The sequence below is a fragment of the Vanessa atalanta genome, chromosome 5 (assembly GCF_905147765.1).
Source record: "Vanessa atalanta chromosome 5, ilVanAtal1.2, whole genome shotgun sequence".
Classification (NCBI taxonomy): domain Eukaryota; kingdom Metazoa; phylum Arthropoda; class Insecta; order Lepidoptera; family Nymphalidae; genus Vanessa; species Vanessa atalanta.
In genome coordinates, this window is record NC_061875.1 from 13,510,251 (window position 1) to 13,532,704 (window position 22,454).

The 22,454-nt window shown below is 32.3% G+C and overlaps 1 protein-coding gene across 2 annotated transcripts in view; it reads left to right on the top strand.

Moving 5' to 3' along the window:
• Positions 1 to 441: 441 nt before the first annotated feature.
• Positions 442 to 22,454, top strand: part of LOC125064202 (lachesin-like) — an 84,569-nt gene continuing 62,556 nt past the window's right edge. For both annotated transcript variants that reach the window (XM_047671138.1, XM_047671140.1), the window contains exon 1: positions 442 to 608. The gene's annotated coding sequence lies outside the window, so the exon portion shown is untranslated. The remainder of the gene's footprint in view (positions 609 to 22,454) is intronic.

Sequence of the window (22,454 nt, forward strand, 5' to 3'; positions counted from 1 at the left end):
TTGTCGATATATATATTTTTTTCATTAGGAAAATCAAGATTTTGAAGTACTTTTTCAAACATTGTAGAAAACCTTATTTCATTTATAATATATTACGCTACCGAAATCGGTTGATTTCTACTCAAAATTATAATCACTGCAGCTCTGAACTATTAGATACCGACAAAAGAACCTCATCCTCATCATGTCATAACTAGTATAATAAGGTAATATAATCCGACAGAAATGTCTGACGGAGAGGGAATTAGTATCAGAACCAAAAAGCTAGGTAATGCAGCTTGCACTAATGGCGCATGCGTCGTATCCACACGCTAAATAGCCTACGATCTGTCTTAGTGAGCACCCTAACTGCGTTCAAATTTCGATCTTACTATGTAACCAAGTGAATCCTTTTGGCGGTACGCGGTACGGTTGGGTGTATGGGAAATATTCAGTAGTCCGCCGGCCGCCGTGGACTGTGCACGCTTATTTCTTCAGTAATACTCTGGCCGGCAAAAGTTTCGAACTTTCGTCGTGTTTTTGTTTGGTTCTATCGTGTTTCGTTATGAGAATTGAGTTTTAAGGATTGTTAGTGTTTCGTCTGGGATTTTTAGGATGTGTTTTAAAAGGTACGTTGTTTTCATTCACTTTTTTAACTTGTTCATTGTGAGTAAGGAAACTTTGTGAATAATATTATTTCAAGAGGTGACAACTATAGTATTTATTATTAATTAAGAGTTTTATGTGAAAATATATTTTAAGTAATATGAATAAGATGTTTTATAGCAAGAAAACGTATTATAATTTTTATGGTATAGTTTTATAATTTATTATATATTAAATAATTATTAAAACCCGATACCATTTATTACCTACCTAATGAAATAAATTTATTAGTTTTGTCACATAAATTTATATGACGCTTGTGAGTTAAATTGAATAACGAAATTTACGATATTCATAAATTATTTTTAAGTTATAAACAAAAATGAAATAAATTTAAAATATGTTCCGGGACGAATAAAATACTTAAATGTGAGACTGAAAAATGTATTTCACTGAACGCGCTAATATCAAGATTGATCAAAAAAATGCTTTATATATATATATAGAAAATACTTATAGCCTACATAACATCACGCTACAACTCGCGGAGTAGTCACGGTTGACACAAGGGAAACCGCGAGGAGCAGCGAGTATAATATAGGTCTTTTTTATTTACGAAGGCAATTGCACTTCGTGGAAGGGCTTTGTGCAAGCCCGCCTGGGTGGGTCCGATCACATATTCAACCGCCAAACAGCAATACTTAGTATTATTGTGTTCCAATTGAGATAATGCCAGCCACTGGCACAAGGGATATTACATTTTAGTTCTGAAGAGAAGGTTGAATATTGGATGTAAGGAATGATTAATATTTCTTATGTCGTCAAAATCTATCATGGTGGTTACCACTTACCATCAAGTCCCTGCCTATCCAAATAAGAATATTACAAAAAATGCCCATAAATATACCCATTTAAGTACCTACAAGTTATTGTTAAATATTAATTTTAGGAGTCTAAAGTATCATCATGGAAAAAATCTTTAAAATACCTCTTAAAAACTTTAAAGCGAAAATAATAATATATTTATATAACTCTTATTTTTGCAGAAAAAAATCGTGTGGGCGCCACATATCCTGTCCAAAATAAATTGAAAATAATCCTTGACACAAGTAAAAATAATTTGACACAAAACCTTACGGACTTCACGAATATCACAAGCTGATTTTATTGGTTTGATTGACTATTGTATGTAGGTACCTCTAATAGATTTTTCATTAGTTTCATTCCTGTATATTTCACAGAATCGACATTCCGAAACGGTACGTTTCAACGAATTTGCAAATGACAATTGAAAAGCGAGACTGGAATAAAGTTCACTAAGACGTAAAGACTTTCTACTTAACCTTCTGTTACTAGTCTTAATAATATTCACTTGTCTGTCTGTCTATACAGCTCAACTGTAAATTCGGCTGTATATGGCTATATTATATATGTAATTGTATATAACTAACATAACTTTGAATTTTAAATACTATAAAAGAGTAACTACTGAATCTCTTACTGTTTCTTCTCGGTAGAATCCACATTCACATTTAGGATTAAATGAGTCATATTATTGAATACTTATTGACTTCCAGGCTGGATGTATTACATACATATATAATTGTTGACTGTATTTTTAAATGTTGAAAAAGAGTAACTACTGAGCTACTTGCCGGTTCTTCTCGGTAGAATCTACATTTCGAACCGTTGGTAACTTCACTTAATATGGTTTGTAAAATGTCGATTCAAAAGTGCTTGTAAAAGCCTACTTAAATAAAGTATACTTTGGTTTTGGTTTATTGATAGAGCATTGTGACGATTCGCCTGTCTTGCTAATACCAATAACTTATTATTAAATTGATTCTATAAACAGCAATATCGTACAAATATACTTTGCATTGATATAATGAAGATCTTAAATACTGTTGTTAACATGGCATGTCAGAGACTCCTTGTTATATTTTTTACATCTATCTTTCCGAAAGTACCAGAAAAGTATTTTTATTTTAGCCGAGATGGCCCAGTGGTTAGAACGCGTGCATCTTAACCGATGATTTCGGGTTCAAACCCAGGCAGGCACCACTGAATTTTCATGTGCTTAATTTGTGTTTATAATTCATCTCGTGCTCGGCGGTGAAGGAAAACATCGTGAGGAAACCTGCATGTGTCTAATTTCAACGAAATTCTGCCACATGTGTAATCCGCCAACCCGCATTGGAGCAGCGTGGTGGAATATGCTCCAAACCTTCTCCTCAAAGGGAAAGGAGGCCTTTATCCCAGCAATGGGAAAATTTACAGGCTGCTAATGTACTAATGTAATGTACACTTTTCTAAAAATATAGATTTGATCATTATATATGTAAATCCTACAAACTCCGTGGAAACGTCATTTTACAATTTAATTATAATAGTATATAGAAAAAGATATCTCCACAGTTTTACTTTAAAATGTTACTCCAGTAAGTCACAGCTAAGTAAATTTATTGCACCACGCTTTTTCATACAACTTGGGGGATACACAATACGTTATTTTTCTAATACCAAGTATTATAAGCTTACATTAATACTTGGAAATTTCCTGTCTGCCTTTGATTTGAACCCGCAGTAGGGTTGCGATTGTGTCCTAATAATTGCGGCAACTTGATTCCTCTTCAAAATAATATTCTAAATTTGAATAAGCAGTAAGAAATTCAACAAATAATAATCCAACACTTTTTATCCTTCATAGCTGTTTCCTACATATACTCTATATAGCAAGGAATTTAAATTTAATATTTCAAAATGATAGAAGTGGAAAATATAAAATTGGTTCTCCTATCTAAAGGACGACAGCGAAATGTCAAGTAGACGTCAAATGATCGTTCCGGTATTACTATAGAGATAAATATTTCAAGCGTTCGTGAATGTCCAAATCCTGTAGTTTACGAGGTATAGCAAAATTTCCTCGAAAGACACTTGAGAGATATTGCGATATGAACGAATTAACTGTTTTTTAGAAATGCTTAGTTCGTTTAGTTTGCTTATATCCATTACAAGAACATTTGCAGTATTCATTCTGTAAAATACACGATTAAAAATTAATGTTCACTTTAATTTGATTTTCCTAATAAATTTTGTCATATTAAAAGTTTTGCATTTTAAATAGATCTTCATTAATTTTATTGATATTGACGTGAAATATTTATAAAAATATTAATTATTTGTATAAAATAATATACAAATCAAAATATTTTCACATTTTCTCAACTTTTCCGTATCTCATGTACATTTAAACAACCCTCGGTATTTTTTGCAATACATTTCCGAAACATAACAAACCGAACAATGTACGCGTGACATAATTGAGCTATTCCAATTTAGTCTTTAACCCCATAGTTGTATAGATTAAAATCGCCTCTTAAAAGCAAATAAGGGGAGACACGTCAAGCGCACGGATGCTGCGAATAGCAACAATAGCACAATAGGCGCAGATGGCACCTTACACGAGATTGATTGAAATACGGAACCGATTAATATTTAGTATTATGGCGTAAACGATAATGGTTTAATGTATGCTATAATCTATAATAACTAAGATGTATTATATTACACACTAACATATAATATGTATGATGATCATAGTGTGATCGCTAGGACTAAAAACGTGAAACGCTGAAGCGTTACAAAGGAATTGAATATTAGAATCGTTTAAAAAAAAATGAGTCCAGAGAAGCAATTTTACTGTTTCGTCCTCTGAGCTCCGCCAAGTCACTAGCGGAGTATTATAGCATGGGAGAGTTTGGAGGTCCGTTATATTGGAATGATCCCATAGCTGATCCGTGCTGAGAACTGCCATGTTTCTCCTCGGTGAAAAAAAAAACAGTAAAATAAAAAAGTTACTTTTGGCAAAGGCATGTTAAAATGTATTTCTCCAAGTTGGTCTGCTGAAGGCTAGACAACGTTTATGTAAATTAGTTCCGAGTTATTCAGGTTTCCTACCGACGTTTTCCTTAATTGCTCAGCAAGAATAAGAAGAAGAACATGAAACGATGATGCAATGATTTTAATCCATGTTAGCATCAGCTGAGCATCGAAACCATGAACGTAGCTATCATTTCATAGAAGGTATGTTGTGGTAAATTATTTTTCACATTCGTAAAAAAAAATCGGCTGTCATTGATTTTACGTCTGAAAGAAAAACACAGCAGTGTTTAACTAATATATTATATTATTAACTAGCTGTGCCCGCGACTTCGTGCGCGTTTGAATTTAATAAAAAAGCGTGACTTTATTATTATTTTACATATAATTCTAAAATAAAAGTCTATGTTACTCCTTATTACATCAGCTATCTGCCAGTGAAAGTCCCGTCAAAATCGGTCCAACCGTTCCAGAGATTAGCCGGAACAAACAGACAGACAGATAAAAATTGTAAAAAATGTTATTTAGGTATATGTACCGTGTATACATACATATGCATTTAGTAAAACGCGGTTTCTTTTTAATGTAACAAACAGACACTCCAATTTTATTATAATTATTATATTATGTATAGGTATGTAAAGACGTGACTTCATTTAAAACTAAGATACTAACTAAGAACTAGACCTTTAACATTTGAAATGAAAAATTATGTCGGTATTTAATATAATTTTGATACAAAATTGTACGGCTTCGGGTATAAGTCCACTAAAAAACCTATTATTTTACAAAAATGAAAAGCATAACGTAGGTAAAATTTACTCTCAATGGAGAGTAATGTTAGATTTTAATTAGTTCATTAAACTTTAACATTTCAACGTCTAAATTTTAATATTTTAAATTTAAATATTGTTAAATTTGAAGCTTTATTAAATAAATATTAGAAAGGCTTAGAATTTAGTAATGTTTAAAAATTTATATTGCGAATTATTTATTTACTTTGCTTATAAAAAGGACAACAAAATAACCTGACTGCTGTTTACCTATACAAAAACATATGTTTTTTTTTTAATGTTTAGCTTGTCTTTGTGCAAATAATATCTACCAAGACATAAATATAAAAATAATATATATGCCCAAAATATAAAACTATTCGTACCATTTTGCCAATACATCGAGTACCCAAAATACTGGCAGCGTGTTTCGTTTGTATGCCCCAACTTACACTTAGGCTGAAGTAGTTGCCAGCTCTTGGGCCCTGCTCAACTCGATGAGCAATTTTGAAATTACCTTTAATAAAGACCGTGCCCAAGTGATTCCACTCAAATTGGTACAAATGTGAAGCCTTCGCCAATGCTATGCTTTTTTGATTTATTTTGTACGAAAAGCCACGACCCCATTTGTATAGAGAACCCGATAGAGAGGATTTTAGAAGTTGATAGTGAGACATTTTACAAAAAAAGATCTACATTATCTGATAAATATGTATCGGTGCCATAGAAACTTCCAAGGTACCAATGTAGAGTCGTTGGACTCTGTTATCGTCTCCCGTAATATTCTAGGCCTATTGTAAGCACAGCTGAAAAACTACCACACTAAAATTTTATTATAAGTTTTTTTTTTTTATAAATAGGTAGACGGACAATATATTAAACATTAATTATGTCTCATATATATACATATATTTTCGTTTTTATAAATATGAAATAAATTTAAAGTACACGATATTAAATATCGAAACTATAAAAGCGTAATATCTAGACACGCGGTAGCGTGTCAGCCAAGTTCTAGTAACAGAACTGGCTAGTAGCACCGTGTGTAATATTACACGAACCATTTGGAGCCACTTTTGACCTCCTCATAACTCAAAAACTATTTGACATAGATGTGTCAAATTTGGCTCATATATTGAGACTCGCGAGATACATATGTGTTCCAAATTTCATAAACGCATCTCAAATGGTTATTTAGATATTAACGTCTAAAAATCGACATTTTTATCACTGACTGACCTATAGATCAAAACTATATCCTACTTCCAGGTGACCTAGAAAGTTCAAATTTGGCATGCAGGTAGATAATTAGGCCAATATAACGGAAAAAATCTGAAACTGGTAATTTTTTATAATTTTATTATAATTTTTCATTTTATTGGGTCTATAGGAACACTTATATACTTAGTTCCTGTAATAACTGTAATAATAAAAAAATGATGTAAGAACCAGCAATCAAAACTTACGACAGCCGGTCTTCAAGTGGATTTTAAGGTCTTCACGTGAATATATAACAAGTTGAATACCCCCCTTAAGTTTTTTAAATCCAAATATTTCCGTTTTAGTACTTATGAGTATAGCCGACTTTCGTATTTATTACGTTATTAACTAGCATTTAGCGCACATCAATGGTGCCAAATAATTATACTTAAAAAAATAATAATAATAGGCATTTCGGTACACGGCGCGCGACGCGACGCCGGAGCAGCGGGTTAGGAGCGTTGCGATTAAACCTTAACGCGGACGTGTCTGAGCGAGTGGCAACCGCGCTCATAAGAATTATTTCAATACCTTCCGATGGAAACTGCCTAGTCTATTCGACTGCATATTTTTTGTTTGAGTATACTAGTATACAACAATAAAAAAGGTTTCGTGAGATTGTAGTAGAGTATGTATATCGTAACTGGAATTATTTAAGTTTGTACTCTAGCGCTACAAACGGGGATCCTTATTGCTTGGAAGAACAGTATCGAGCAAGCATGCTGATGTCAGCAAAGGACTGATGAATGGGTCCAATGGAAAAATAGAGAAGGTACATTGGGAACGTCGATAACAGCAATAGCGCACGTAAAATAACAATTCAATTTAAACATAATTTAATTTGCGAACTAGAAGTCAAAACCAAGTTACAGATATTAAGTAATGTACATATATGTTCAAAGGAAACAATTCTCTATTTGCTTAGCATATTCTACTACTATAAACAAATCACAAGGCCTTCGCCTTGACGGTGCTCTTTTCGACATAGGCTCCTCTATATTAAGTAAAGAGCAGGCTTACGTTGGCCTCTCTAGAGTTAAAGCCTTAGATGGAGTACATCTTATCAATTTAGGTCCAATTCAAATCAAGACACAAGAGAGCTCTATTGTAGAGTACAACCGTCTGCGCACGTTATACCACCCCTACTTGGCCAAATTAAGTATAAACAGAAAACGCGTAAAAAAAATCCGGACACTGAATGAGCAATTCACTCGAACATTTCAGAGGTACCTACAAGAAAAATAAGAATGTATCAAAAAAAAGACAATTATACCCCGTAAACGTAGGAAAATAGAATAGCTTAACAAAAACCATTTGGTATTAATTTTGTTATTAATAAGTACCTATTAATAATTTATATACAAAAAGTAGTGATATCCCATCAAAAACATAAATGTAAAAATGAGAGCCAAGTTAAATATTATGGTATATACCTTGGTTGTTGACTTCAACGACAAAAGAAGTGAGATCTAAATTTTTGCCAAGTTAAATAGCCCTTCTGAAATTTATTTATAACTACATAAAATAGCATTTCTTCTTATAACTTGGGATAATATATTGTTGCCTAAGGTCTGACTTGGCTAGTTCTTATATGTTTATAAACACAACTTGTAGTTTGTGTTTAGAATAACAAATTATAACTCAGAACATCTAAGAAGAATGGAAGACAGCTCAGTATTGCTTAGTTAGTATATACGTACATTAAGAGCTGCGATGGTCCAGTCACTAGAAAACATTAATCTTAACCAGATATTGCGAGTTCATATCTAGACAAGTACCATTGAATATTTGCGTGCTTAATTTGTGTTTATAATTCATTTGTAATAGAACTTACGAAGGCTATAATATAATTCTTATATGAGAACTAGCCAAGTCAGACCTTAGGCAACAATATATTATCCCAAGTTATAAGAAGAAATGCTATTTTATGTAGTTATAAATAAATTTCAGAAGGGCTATTTAACTTGGCAAAAATTTAGATCTCACTTCTTTTGTCGTTGAAGTCAACAACCAAGGTATATACCATAATATTTAACTTGGCTCTCATTTTTACATTTATGTTTTTGATGGGATCAATATTTAAAGGTAATAATTGTAGCTAACAGTGACGTTTACCTTGTTCAAGTTCTTTTTTTAAATAATATCTAGATTAAAAACGTAGGTAATTGAAATCAAACAACCAATTCGATGTAAGCTTGAAATGGCGCAACGCAGCTCTCCTCTGAACTGCTCATTAGTTAAGATACTCGTGCAAAGAGATTATGCAGTAAAGCATTATTAATCTGCATTAGCTCGGAATCAGCTTCAGGGTTTTAGTTTATCTTGTGTCTTAGAATATTTACTTCAAACTTTATTTTATTATAAAATTTTATATTCATATATAATGTTACAAAATAAATATAATTGAACAATCAACACCACGTCAACATTGATGAAGAATGCTTTTTTATGACCTGAAAATTAATATAAACGCAGAACGTAAAATTAAACAAAAAAAAAATTTATTTAGTCAGTTCATCAGAGCTATCGCGCAAGAAAAAATTCGGCACCATTTATTTGTCGCACCGCCAAAAAATGCAATTCTCTACCAGCACACGTGTTCTGCTCCTTTTATGACCAGGTTTCGTTTAAACCAGGCGTAGAGGCATCTTGCGGGCCGGTATGGCGAGGGCGACTGTACTGGCCGTCTTCACTACCTCCACTAGCACTTACCATCAAGTGGAGTGAAGTCTTATGCCTAGACAGTTAATTTTTACATATAAATAAAAAATAAAAAGCAATTAACGCAATGACCCCTTCATTCACAATTGATAAAAATAAAATGACATTGAAAATTACTTTTAATTAAACAGGGATTTTTAGCTCTTTACTCAAGCCACTAGAGCAATGGTGATATTTAATCTCGGAAATCGGGAGACACAATTCGTTATGTCTCTTGTGCCTCTAATTACATTAGCTCGTAAATCCTTCAAATCGGAATACCACACTAAAAAGATGATATGGTCACGATATCTGGACTGTTGCTTCGACAAAATTTACTGCTACAAATTTACTAATAGTAACTCATATTAAACACTACATAACTGTTACATATTCCAATAATTTATACATTTTTCGAATAGTCCAATTTCCATTTATTAAAGTTTTAAAGGCAAATTACACAAAATGAATGAATTTTATTTATTTCTTTGTTTAAAACGAACCTCTAATATTTTTATGAATAATACAATTACCTAACAAGTAATTAAACATTTATTAAACCTGATGTGATAGCAGTCAAGAAAAAATTACTTCCAGTTTTTACGTTACATTGGCGTAAAGAATTAAAAAAAAAAATCTACAAGTTTTCTGTAATTCATTTAATAGTCGTAACTAATATTGTGGAAAAGAGTAACTACTAAGTATCTTGTCTGTTCTTCTCGCCAGATTCTACTTTCCGGACGGATGTTAGCTTTCCATTTAATTAAATACAGTAATACGACGATCTAATATATTGTATTTGGTTGATTTGATTTTGATTTTTTGACTTTTGAACAAGATCAGAACTTTGAGCTTTTAACATCGGGCCCGCCCCTCAATTCACAATTCGATGTAATCTTGAAATTGCGCACTAATTATCCAATTACCCATTCTGCTTATTTTCAATTCATATAACTTTAGCTGTAGTTAAACTATCAAAATAAATACAACGAAAATAATTATTGAATATCGTTTATTTGTTGACATTAACTAAGGATGAAAATGCAATCCTTCCTGAGGTTGTCTTTAAGCGTTATGCAGGGATATTCTATTTTTATTGAAGTATCTTTACATTGTAGTGCATGCAGTTATATAATTTTCCTTGAAATACTTTTCAAGCTATGAACAATCAAAATTAAAGAAAAACAACTGCCATTTTGCAATACTTAGAAATTGCCGACGAAACAAAAACCTTTTCAATACCAATAAAGTTTTGAGATGTTTACAAAAGCCCGTTAATATGCAGGTAAGTTTACATCATTAATTAAGCCTCATTCAAATATATATCTCATCAGGAATATACTCGTATAAAATAAATACATAAATGCACGATAGATTGGTGCAAAGCATTGAAATTGATGGTTTTTGAAAGAGTTTATAATTAAAGAAATTCAATAAAGAGTAAAATAAATTAAAACATAGGATTACGTTAATAAAATAAATATATTTTTGCTGAACTGAGTAGAGAACTGCGGCGAAGAGTTTGACGTTTGCTGTCACTTCACAAATCACGTCACGGGATCAATAGATCAAATAGTTTTCGTTCATAATAAGAACACAATATTTATTTATTTTAGAAATGCAAGCAACGCAAATTTACGTACTTAAATTGTAACAGACTTGTAGCCAAATGTCTTTTATTATTAAATTATCCTAACCTATTTGGCCTAGATACATAAAAGACTCCTGACAGAACACGTCCAGTTACTTACATCACGGATCCAAATTGTATAGCTTCATTGTTATTATATTTGTTTTGGTAATAATTAATACTATCAAAATTAATCAAAGAGATATTATTTATAGTGTTCCATTTTTAAAATGTAAAATTGGTTACTAGGTTTATCTACTACACATAGATAATATTAAAAAAAAGAATTAACAACTTGCTAACGTCTCACGGCTGAACAAACGCCTTTCTATTGAGGAAAAGTCTTGGAGTCTTAACCACGCCGCTCCAATTTGGTTGATCGCTTTATACATAAGGTAGATCCTCATATACCATATGTAGGTTTCTTTAAGATGTTTTCCTTCGCCGCAAAGCACGAGATGATGATACTAATAAGGCACATGATTTAGTGGTTTCCCCGGATTTGAACTCAGAATTATCGGTTAAGATTCACGAGTCTCTGTATAATATAAATTAAATTGTAGTAAATATTTTGGAGATCTTCAATTGTTTTTGGACAGTATCTGGATATAAAATAGTAAAAACAACAATAACCTCATTATTAAAATTTACAGATTAAATAGAAATCTATGAGGCTTAAAGTTTTAATGATATGAAACTTCGCAGGAACACACCCGATGTTCATGTATATTTGGGAATCGATAGCGTGTTATATTTTCACCGAAAAAGAGAGGAATTTCAGAGAATAGCCAAAAATATTACTATCGCGTATCGCAAATGTTATCGCCCTTTTTGTGTTTCTTAGTAGAAATTAGTGGTACGTTCAAATAATTCATAAGATTATTTCAATTATTCTATTTAAAAAATTTAGTCAAATTTTTTTATTTGAACGTACCACTAATTTCTACTAAGTACGTACTTTTTGCTACGTAATTTTTGCTTGTAAAAAATGTAAAAAAATAAGCACGTTTATTAAAGACTAAAGTAACGACATCCATTCTTATTCCTTTTCAATTATCTATAAAATTTTCTAGTCATAGCAAAGTAACGATATTAAAAAGTACTTAAATTTCATCGAAGACTGTAAATAAAACTTTGGATGTTTTCAATACACGCACAGTTAAGCCCACTTGTAAACTGTTAGATCGTACGTTCCGCGTTAACGCCGCGGGTCGGTCCCAGCGGACCTGACTTTTGTATAGTGACCTATTCTATTCAGTCACGTGTCGCTTGGGATCCGATTTATGGAGTTTTTCTTACCTGAACACAGAAGATACGTTCGGTTACTGTCGTTAGTGTGTGTTGTTAGATAAAAAGATCACCAGTTTTTACAATTCAGGATGAGCAATCGATTTTTACGAATGCGTTTTAATTTTCATTTTACAAATTATTAAAGTTGTTAGAAAGACTATGTATAGTATTAGTTTATGGATGAATCACATTATACATTTTGAATGATATCAATTTCAATAAATCGTCGATTAATCAAGAAAGTATTCTGTGTAAACTCCATGCCAAAAGAGTAACATGAGTAACTTTTTCTCAGTAGAATCTACATTTCGAGTCCGTGGTAGCTTTACATTCAACTCTTAGAATATTTTGATTTTGATGTAAAGTAACAGCATGCAAATCTCCCACTACTGGGCTGAGTCTTTTCCTTTATTATAAGGTTTGAAGCTTATTCCCAGCTGTACCAATATGTTTTGCTATATAAGGTAAAAATACAACTTCATACATACATACATACATACATTAGCAGCCTGTAAATTTCCTACTGTTGGGCTAAGGCCTCCCCTCTCTTGAGGAGAAGGTTTGGGGCAATTCCACCACGCTGCAACAATGCGGGTTGGTGGAATTTGCTCCAAATCAACATGTAGCAGAATTTAGACAATTTGAAATTAGATACATGAAGGTTTCCTCATGATGTTTTCCTTTACCGCCGAGCACGAGATAAATTATATACACAAATTAAGCACATGAAAATTCAGTGGTGCCTGCCTGGGTTTGAACCCGAAATCATCGGTTAAGATGCACGCGTTCTAACCACTGGGCCATCTCGGTAACTTCATACGCGGAATTTTATTATAAATTTAAATATTATATCCCATAATAAATATTACAACTATATTTTTTTTGTTTTTCCTAGTATTTTTATATTTTATAAATAATTTTGTTTCTATTGAAAAAGTCAACAATTTGTTGATGTATCAAACCTTCGAATACTCAATTATTTCTAGGAGGAAAGTGCGTTTAAGTTTTGTGGCAACGCAAAAGAAATAAAACTAACAATAAAAAAATAAAAGCGTAATAAAATCCTCATTAAACTATGATTAAAACGATTTCAGACAGAAAAAGCGGTACTGTTATACTTATTAATGACTTAGAGTACGTTGGCCCAGTAATTTTCATGAAAATATTCTACTACTAGCTGAACCTGCGTATTTACTCGTATGTTCATTCGCATCCTAAAATTTTACCTACAGCACTGAAACCGTCACGCCCACTTTAACTCGCCGAAGAGTAAATTAAAAAAAGTGACAGATGTCCTTTTCCGGGACTGAATCTTTTTCCATACCAAGTTTCATCTAAATTGTTTCAACGGTTTAAGCGTGAAGAGGTAACATACAGAGTTACTTTCGCATTTATAATATCAGTATCGATGTAGGTATATAATACTATAGTATACCTATATTTTAAATACCCAACGCCAACGCCCAATTAATATAAACAAAACTTTTATGTAAATGTTTTCATGCTACTTTACTTGTTAGTATGTGCGGGCCAAACTTTATAACTGAATTTTAAACCAATTCTACTCGACCGATTGAGCTGAAATTTTGCTAACGCTTTCGGTGCAGGCGATACTAATAATCCGTTTCAGTTTTATTAGATGAAACATGTTGAAATTTCTCTTTAAAAATATTATTTCAAACATATATTTAATTAAAACAAAACAAGTGAGTTTTTTTCGCCGGATAAACACTCTAAGAACTAAGTTCTAAGCACAAATCTGGACACCGGAATACCCACATCAAAACCAGCGGTACACTCTACGTCTCTTTGCCAAGTGTCACAGAGTCCCTTTCGAATGCTACCATTACTAAGACAAGTGACACAAAAATAATTAATAAATAATCGAGATGTATACGAGTATATGTATGTGTTCCCTCAGACTCGTTCAGTTAAATATGCATGGAAATCTTAATAATTGTAATATCCATCCCAACCGGCTTTGATAAAAACTAATAATAATAAATAATATAAACACATTGAGATAAATCTTATTACTCGATGAAAGATACGAAAAGATTAAATTGATACTGATATAGCGTGTAAGAGCCGAGAGGCTCCAGTGGTTAGAACGAGTGCATCTTAACCGAGGATTTCGGGTTCAAGCCCAGGCAGGCACCACAGAATTTTCACGTGCTTAATTTGTCTTTATAATTCATCTCGTGCTCAGCGGTGAAGGAAAACATCGTGAGGAAACATGCATGTGTCTAATTTCAACGAAATTCTGCCACATGTGTATTCCAGCAACCCGCATTGGAGCAGCATAGTGGAATATGCTCCAAAGCTTCTCCTCAAAGGGAGAGGAGTCCTTAGCCCAGCAGTGAAAAAATTTACAGGCTGCTAATGTAAATAGCGTGTATTTGGCATTCGATGACATTTATAAGAGATAAATAATAATTTACTCAACGGAAGCTGCCATCCATTTAACTGATATTAAATCACCAAATAGCAGCACTTAGTATTGTTGCGGTCCGGTTTAGCGTGAACACAAGTAACGTAGCATCTTAGCTCCTAAGGTCGGTGGCGCATCGGTGTGATTTAGGGAATGGTTATTATTCCTTACAGCACCAATGTCTACGGGCGGTGGTGACCACTAACCGTCAGATGGTCCATTTGCCTATATATTTCATAAAAAAAAAATTATATATTCAATTGTATTTAATTAATATTTCTGTCCAATTTAACTGTCGAAAAAGAGTAACACTGAATTATTTGCAAAGTATAATTACTGAGTTTGTTGCCGGTTCTTCTCGGAAGAGTCTACACTCGGGATTAGCGATAAATTTAATTTAATTTTATCTTATAAAATAATGATTAAAAAACGCCTGTAAGAGTATACTAATATGAAGTTTATTTTGATTATTTTTATTTGGATTAGCGATTTATATAAGAAACGTAAAATATTTGTACATTTAGATCATCTTAACCAACTAGTACTCAGTAATAAACAATTTTCTGTATATTATCAAGTAAACAAATAAGTCTAATCTGTTCAATCAGTAATATCTTTGATCTCTTGGGAAATTTATTGCGAAAAATAATTCAACCGCAACGAAAGGCTATTTTTTCACAGACTTGTACCGGATTCGAGAACTTTGATTAATTATTATTATTTATCTCTCCTAAATTTTGAACATAACTTATAGTACTAAGTTTTATTAAGCGTACTTTATAATTATTTAAGTTTATCTTTTAAAGTATAAATTTAATAAAGTTTCATATTTGTTCTTAAGGCTTCCGATTGATTAAAAACTTTCAAACCGGAACACAACAATACTGAGTACTGTTGTTTGGCGGTAGAATATCTGATGAGTGGGTGGTACCTACCCAGACGGGCTTGCATGAAGCCCTAGCATCAAATATCGTCACAATAATTATGTAATTTACAGGATATTAAACTATTACAGAAATGCAGGACGTGAAAAGGTGATGCTTACCTGGGATTACATTCTCAATAAAAAAAAATCACGCAGTAAAACCATTGCAATGGCCTTCCTCGACACGGATCGGAGAGGCTGCGAAATTGTGTCGATATAACGCATCCGCGGCCTCTCCCGTGCAGTGTGCCTCTCGTGGCTCGACGGAGCTCTCTTCAGGATGCGAATGTTCTAGCAACTGGTCTATCTCGAGACTATAAAAAAAACTTTAAAAATATAATCTGTTATTGTCGACAAAGGCGCCTCTCAGACTTGGAGCATGTTTCACCCTGCTTCATTACATGACAGGGCACATACATGACAATTTAAATAAAATTTATATTTTTACCTAATTAATGAGATAACACAAGCTCAAAGTTAATTTACGCCGACTTCGGTTATTATAGGAAATTTACACTAGTGTAAGAAAAACGATTCTTTTATTTTCGAACAACGATGAATATTCAACTAAATTCATGCTTTATATACGAAAGAATAACCCGCGGCTGAGTATTTTTGCAGCAGTTCTGATTTATAGTTCGTTTTACTTTTCCCTTCGTTTGTTTAAAGCCAATTTGAATAAAACAGTGCAGCTGAAAGATCGTCTTGAAATGTATTAAGATAAACACTTAGTTTCATTTAAAGTGGTTTTATATTCTAAAATAAAATCCGAACGAGATGGAGAAACAATCTTTTGAAATAAATTAATTAAGATTAAATTGTTGTTTAAATAAATATTTTTAATTAATATAAGTTCGTTTTAAACAGCCGATTAATTCTTATCTGATATTTTCTATATCGATGAAGAAATATTTTCGTTAGTCATAAATATTCTATTTAAATTAAATCTATTAAAATTTGCAGGACAATTGATAATTAATTATGATTCCATATGTTATAGTATGAATCATATAGTTAAATGTATTTATATGTAGATCAATAATAATATTATAAAATAATTTTTGGTAATAGTTATTTTTATAAAAATATAGTACTTTAAGTGTATTTTCAAACAATATTAGCAGAGCTTATTTTTAGCTTATATCTAAATCCTATTTCATCCTCCAGTTAAGCGTAAAACTTATTGAGTGAAGATGACAACAGCCCAAGGAATAATTAAAAAATGTTCACAGTACTACTAATTTCATTCAGCTATTGAGACTTTTGAAAAACATTCTACTAAAGCCATGATAATTTGGCGGATTATGTAAATTAATATGTCATAATATTTTAATTATTAATGCTCATACTAATTCTATAACATAATCTAGTATATTACATACTTGGTGGTAGGGTTTTGTGCAGGCCCGTCTGAGTAGGCACCCCCCACTCATCAGACATTCTACCGCCAAACAACAGTACTCAGTATTGTTGTGTTCCGGTTTTAAAGGTGAGTAAGCCAGTTTAACTACAGACACCAGGGACATAATATCCTAGTTCCCAAGATTGGTGGCGCATTGGCGATGTAAGGAATGGTTAATATTTTTTATACTACCACTGTCTATGGGCGGTTGTGAACACTTACCATAAGGTGGCGCCTACGATGCCATAAAAAAAATTAATAAATCTGAAATATTTTTTGAGATTTAGTTATCGATCTACAATATTTGTTAAATAATGGATATTATCCTGTCCGGCTGGTTTTCTAAGCAGTAATTAATCATTAAAAAAAGTTAAGCTTTATAAGCAGTTTCGCATTTTATTTCATAAAGAAAGGGAAAATTACTGATAATTGTAATTATCTTTGGATGTACTAATTATTGATTTTAATATCATGTTACGTTAAACCTTTCGAAACAAGCTTACAAACAAAACAAAATAAAAAAAAAAGTATAACATAGTAAAGTTAAATAGTACATGCCATCAATCATAATAAAATAAATTACAAACAAAACTAAAACCTTTTAAAATATCACAAGTCACAGCTTGACATAATGAAACAGAACAAGTCAAGTAAACATTATTCATGTCTATATGATTCTATTTATTAAACATTAAAACAAACTCGTTGACTGTATATCTCATATACAAAACGCCTCCGGACACGACTTATTAGCTGACGTAGCTCGACTTGATTAAACGCTGGAGGTATCCGCAAAATTGTACTACGAATTACAACATAAAGTGACGCATATATGCGCTGTCTCCGACTCTAAAATAAATTAGGATTTGTAAATAAAAATAAATTAACTCACTTTTATTAAAGTTTTTTAAATTGACTTAATTTAAGGCAATTGAAGATAAGATGAAAATCTTTACTTCTTTATATTTTTTATTAATGTTATATTAAGTCGATCTAAAGGATGTTACAGAACTAATTACCTCTTAGTTGATTGACGCCATGTTTTTTTTTTGTTGTTTAAAATAACGAAAATATATTTTTATTTATTATATGAATAGAATAATTAGTAAAATAAGACATTAAAAAAAAATCGCTGATTTTCTTTCGCCAGTTCATTTTAGGTCCGAGGTGTTTATTTCCGAAACGATAGTAGATTTTTGACAATCAATAAGCAAATATAATGCTTCTATATTGAATAAAGATATTCGACTTTTGACTTTGACGATGTTTTTTTTTCTGTAACATTCTACAAACCTACCTACCTTATTATCTAAAGCTAATTGTAACGCTTGTAGAGACGCGGATAATAGAGCGTCTCACTAACTCATCACAATTGCCTCCCGTGCAATGAATCCGAGGATAAAATTATTTTGGAGTGTACGGAATAAAATAAACATTACCCACCATACATATACAATCGTACACACGTACAGACTTCCTTCTAAAAACACAAAACTGGAATGTGGGAAACTCAGCACGTGGAGGTTCGTCAATAAAAATTTCAGTGATTACAATAAGTCCGAATGTCGTAAAAAAATATTGTCATATATTTAAATGTTAAAAATTAACATAATATTAATGTGTTTTTCTATAATACTTCTATATATAAATATCTTCGTCTACGATTGCTATTCTAAAAGTCTAGCTATCAGGAGATATTACTCACACAGTTGTATAAACAACCACAGGTGCGCTCAATATTCCCTTACTCTTATAGTCTGATGGAGCAGTAACTGGACGTGACCGTATATGTTCAGACCGGTTCAGGCGTATCAATGTCTTTACGTGTTTTATAAAGCCAGAAAAATCTCGCCTGCCCCTTGATCTCGTCAGTCCGATATGAACGAATAGTCCAATGAACAAACCCATAAAAATAAATAATAAATGTTTAGCTTAGAATAAATTGATAATATCTCAGAAATAATGATTAAGAATTTTTGTTCAACGTAACGTAAACGTAAAAATAATAATAACTTGTTAAAAATTATATGTGAGAAAAAGCCAATAACTTTTATCGATCTGATACGGGACGATCTTAAGGGAGTTAATAATTAGATCAAATACCTAATATAATATATGTTTTGTTATACTGTCTTATCATTGAAATAATGCTTTTATTATACACATTACGAGTACGTACGTAACATTAAAAAACTCGTATTATAGAAGCAGACGTCGAAACAATGGTTTCCGTATGTTGTGTAAAAACAGCTTTAGCGCTATTACGAAACAGATTACTGAATTTGACGTGTGTATCTTTGTTCCATCCGAAGTAACTGTTGGGGACACTTGGAAAGAGAAAACATTATAATTGAAATAGACAGCCCGTCAAATCCATTACAGTTGTTTTAAAATTGTAAGTTTTTAATAGAAATATATTCGTTTACTAATTTAGTCTTCCCTCATTCCTTATAAGACATTTTATTCCCCTTATTGTGAAACCATTTCGAATATATCACTTTAGAATATATCACCAGTTTCATTTGAAAAATCATCCCTGTTTTGATGCTAATCGTCCATCATTATATTATACTGAATTTTAATATTATTTGTTCATTCGACATGGTCAGTGTGCACGTGCGACACAGTCGAGAGTTCTCAATAAGCTGATGTTTAGAGACGATCTACAGACGCACATTAACACGTGTAACTGCCACTGCGTCTTGTCACTGTCAGTTTCGCCATTAAGCAGTACACGAGTCAAAACTAACACTATATTTGATTATTATGTTATTATTTATTATCGAATCGAATTTGTATATGTACATATATAATTGAAATTTACAAATTAAATGACTGCCTCCTTGGTCTAGTGTCTTTAAGTGCACATTTTTTCACTATAATATTCCTTGCGCAGTTGGCTAGTCTAACTTGAGAATCGTTGCAGTGATAAATGGTGAACTGTACATCCATCAGTGGCCTATGTATATGCAGCATATCGTCCGAGCTTCCAGATCCAACAAGCGATTCCAGCCATTGCCACCTCGGTTCAAACAGTAGAAATTTAGGAAAATCGATTTTTTTTTGTATATTAGTTTGCATTGTTTGTTAACTCGATATCGTTATTGAATAGCCATCATTATCATAACTTTAAGGCTATTAGATATGAAAGGTAAAATTTAGATCAAGTATTTTTAATATTTCAATATATTATTTTATTAAGTTTTAGTTCATGAAACATGCCAACAGATTTTTAAGGACAGAATTAACAATTTTTATTTAAATTCATTTTGTTATCTTTTAAAGAAATATATAATACAATGCGAAAAATATTCAGTTGAGTTGCCTCCGCCGGTTTTAGTTTAATTTAAATATGACACAAAAATCATATTTCAAATCAAATTAAAGTATTTTTATTCGAATAGACTTATACAAGTGCTTTTAAATCGTCAAGCGCTACCACCGGTTCGGGACGAGGATTACATTAAGAAGAACCGGCAAGAAAATTATTTGGTAACTGTTAAAAAAATACAGTATAAAATACATATAATTAGTTATTTTCTACTCGATTTAAAGACTTAATCCGTTGATAGACTTACCTGTATATTTGTTCGTCTTAATACATCTGCAGTAAAAATCAAAAATATAAACAGAACAACATATTCAAGCATAAAAACAAAGTTGAGAGCGTAGATTCAAATAGTAAATAAATAAAAAGGTATCAAGCCGAGCGAACAGTATCGCTCACTTTGATAGCATTGATTTTTGTCGACGCAGTATTTTTACGGTAGGTATATATGTCACCGTAAAATTTTAAATACTGTTAGATTATACAATCTCGCAAGATAGATTAAAATCTAACGATATTTACAATTTCACGGTTATATGCGCATATTAATATTTACAAATATTAAAAGAACGTAAGTGACAGACAAAAGAAGACTCAATTTACTTGGTGGTAGGGCTTTGTGCAAGCCCATCTGGGTAGGTACCACCCACTCATCAGATATTTTACCGCCAAATAACAGTACACTGTATTACTTTGTTCCGGTTAGAAGGGTGAGTGAGCCAGTGTAATCACAGGCACAAGGGACATAACATCTTAGTTCCCAAGGTTGGTGGCGCATAGGTGATCTAAGGAATGGTTAATATTTCTTACAGCGCCTTTGTCTATGGGCGGTGGTGACCACTTCCCATCAAGTGGCACATACGCTCGCCCGCCAATCACTGCCATAAAAAAAAAAAATTTTTAAGACCTTATAACAAGATTATGAGCAGCTATACAAACAAGCATTACGTCTATCTTATATATTTAATTTAAGCGTTTATTTATGATATAAAGACGTTAGTCACGATTATAATAGACACATGAAAATGCTTTCAAGTAGCCTTTTAAAAATAATTTAGAGTGAAGCAAGGATTGGACGAGAATCTAATAAAACGAAGGGACCAGCGGCAAAATGAAAAATCGGTGACATAAAGTGTTTTATTAGTTTTGGGCGTCTGGACATTTAGTAAGTTGACATATATTTATGGCATCCCTCATGGCTATGATGGACATTGTTGAAGCTTATTTTGTCCATCGCTGGAAATTGCATCTTTCATCTCTCTCACTGTATGCGGATGAATGCTACACTACCGTACCGTACCAATGGTCAAAGTGAAATCGTTCGTAAACGTTGTACGTTAATTTGGAATATACAGATGAATTTATTTGAAGATCGTGTGAATGAATAGTGTGTTTTTGAATAAGAAAATAAGCCACTATTGCAAGTGTTATGATTTTCACGTTATAATCATAATATTTTTGAAAAATAGTATCAACATTTTATATAAAAAAAGATTTCAAAGCAAGTCTCAAAACATATGTCACAAAAAAGATAAATTCGTTTATATATATTTATTGTAAGATTAAAGTCTTGCCTTAAATGTGTTCAACATGAAATATCGTCGACTCAACGCGAAAGACCGTTCATATTTGAAAAGACGGCTGACTTGGTTGAGAACGAGCAATTATTTTTATTGGTCATGTCCACGGGCTTCCTTGCTCATAATAGTAGCTTCACTCTAATGTTCTAAAATTGCTATTAGACGAAAAGACGTAACTTTCAATGCTTGCTCCCGTTATCTTTATTATTATTTATCGCTAAAGTTATAAACGTCAAAGGAGTTTAAAGTACTTTATAGACACGTGCTGACTGAAATGATAATAATGATTACAATTACTGTTATTGTTATACGAGATTTTTTTCTTTTTTTTTTATTGGTTGGCGGACGAGCATATGGGTAATCTGATGTTAAGTGGTCACCACCGCCCATAGACAAAGGCGCTGTAAGAAATATTAACCATTGCTTACATCACCTATGCGCCACCAACCTTGGGAACTAAGATGTTATGTCTCTTGTGCCTGTGATTACACTGGCTCAATCACCCTTCTTACCCGAACACAACAATACAGTATACTGTTATTTGGCGGTAGAATATCCGATGAGTGGGTGGTACCTACCCAGACGGGCTTGCACAAAGCCCTACCACCAAGAAAAGATCTTCAGATTCAAGTTTTAGCTACAATACTTATATTCTTCTAAACTAAAAA